Source organism: Vicugna pacos, chromosome 36 (genome assembly GCF_048564905.1).
Source record: "Vicugna pacos chromosome 36, VicPac4, whole genome shotgun sequence".
NCBI lineage: Eukaryota > Metazoa > Chordata > Mammalia > Artiodactyla > Camelidae > Vicugna > Vicugna pacos.
In genome coordinates this window covers 1,048,388-1,050,545 of record NC_133022.1, presented here as the reverse complement: position 1 = coordinate 1,050,545, position 2,158 = coordinate 1,048,388, and the positions used below count along the sequence as shown (strand labels likewise).

At 50.5% G+C, this 2,158-nt stretch overlaps 1 long non-coding RNA gene across 1 annotated transcript; it reads right to left on the bottom strand.

Moving 5' to 3' along the window:
* Nucleotides 1–383: 383 nt before the first annotated feature.
* On the bottom strand, nucleotides 384–1,879 carry LOC140691697 (uncharacterized). The gene is made up of 3 exons (XR_012067401.1): nucleotides 1,644–1,879; nucleotides 806–868; nucleotides 384–524 (listed from the first exon to the last, which is right to left on the bottom strand). It is a non-coding gene; the product is annotated as an uncharacterized lncRNA (long non-coding RNA).
* Between the last annotated feature and the right edge of the window lie 279 nt (nucleotides 1,880–2,158).

Here is a 2,158-nt window from a genome sequence, read left to right as displayed (position 1 = left end):
AAAAGTTAATTCAAATATTAAAAGTTAATTCAAATTTTAAAATTTAATTGAAATTCCATTCGGAATTTTCAATTTCAAGGTATTTTAAATTCGCTCACAAAATTTAATTTTAAATTTCAGAATTATTTTAAAATTACAAAATTTTTAGAAGTCAATTAGAAATGTCATAGTGGACAAATTCTTTGACCCTGTGGCTTCATTTAGAGCAGCGCTTTCTGAGGCCATAATGAGGAGGTGGCCCATTCCAGCTTTCCCATGGGACGATACATACAGTTTAAGTTACATGTGTTGCGTTAAGATAATAATGGAACAGTTTGATAATAATTAACAAACGTAAGTTAAAAAGTAATTTTTAAGAAAGCCGTGGATGGCTGAGAGAAGTGTTAACTTTTCACACTTGAGCTGGATCACTTCCTCAGCAGAGACTGATGGAGTCTGTCTTGCTACCTCAGGGGGCTCCAGTCCTGGGGGGCGCACAGCGCTGATCGGAACCATTTCAATCTTGGCTTCTCGGAGCTGACACCCTATGAGGGTGACAGAAGTAATGAATAAGCCTGTTGGTTTGCCAGGACAGCAGTAACAAAGAGCCACAGGGCTTAAACAACAAAAACATATTGTCTCAGAATTCTGGACCCCAAAAGTCTGAGATTCAAGGAGTCAGCAGGGCTGGGCTCCCCTGAGGACACTCCCCTCGGCTTGCAGACAGCCATCTTCTCCCATGTCCCCTACGTGTGTGTCAACGTCCCCCTTCCTACAAGGACACCGGTCATGGTGGCTCAGGGCCCGCACGAGCCCTGGTTTTTACCTGGTCATCTCTGTGGAGCCCCTGTCTCCTCGTCCGGTCCTGTTCAGACCTCAACGTGTGAATCTGGCGGGGAGGGTGGACACAGGTCATCGCCATGAGTAAATGCATTACTAACATGCCAGAGCAAAAAGCAACACTGGGAAGTGCAATTTTAAATGCAACACTGGGGAGGGAGGTTAGGAAGTGCAATTTTAAATGCTTGAAGGAGAAGATGCCTCTGAGAAGGCAGCTGGAAGGAAGAGAAGGAACACACATGCGGCACTGTGAGCGGCGACGCAAAGGCAGGCGGCCAGGGCACTCCTGGCGCCATCAGGGAGGCGGGAGGGACCGGTGTGGCCAGGCTGAGCTCCCAGAGCAGGTGACAGTCACATGCCGGGGGCCGCTTGGACAGGCCAGCGAGAGCCCGTTAGCAAACGGTCCCCGACCCTCGTGTGCATCCTGACTTCACATCCGCACTGGTGCCGCGAGGTTAGGCGCGATGGGCGTTGTCAACACCAGGTGCAGAATAAAACCCTTGAACTTTAAATACAAATTCGGATCTGGACGTGCCAGGTGGCTGCGTTTGCAACCATTCACCACCAGGGGGCAATACAGAGTAGTGCTTCCCTGTTTTAAGCAAATCTGATAAAATAATGCATTATTATTAGGTTAGAAAAATCAGGCGTCCTAGGGCTCTTCCCGCTGGAGGCCGTGTGGCGCCTCGTGGGCTGTCTCCACCCGGGGTTCATGTATGTCCCATGTGGCGGCGTCACCACAAGCAGGGAGATTTGGAAACTGATAACGTTTAAAAGAGGAAAGGCCATTGCATCCATGAGTCAGACCCCCCATGTTTACTCACTGTGTTTGCCTAAATGGTAAACATCCACGGGAGTTGAAGGGCGCGTCTGTGGATGCCAAGGAGGGCGCAGGTGACTGCGCACAGTCCCTGGGTCCTGGACACAGGGCAGGGCGGCGTTCCTGGGGCCCTGACGCACCTTGGAGCTCGGCGCACCTGGTCACAGGCCACCGGGAGGGACAGGAGGAGCAGAGGGCAGGGAGCAGCTTTTGCAGGAGAGCTGCCAGCTCAGATGCCACGTGGAGCCTTGAGCAACCGGATGCCCACACATTACCGGAGGGGAGGGCGACCCCTGAGGGGCGTGGGGTTCACGGGGGGCGGACCATTAGCTATAGGAGAGGAGCCACGAGGGTTTATTTCACAGGGAATTCGGGCCTGTACCTTGTGATCACGTTGGATGGGATGTAACCTGCAAAAATACGGAATCACTGGGCTGTACACCTGAAATTATCACAATGTTGTGAATCAGCTAGATTTGCAATTAGAAAAAAAGATAAGAAAATTAGACAGGAGTGGGG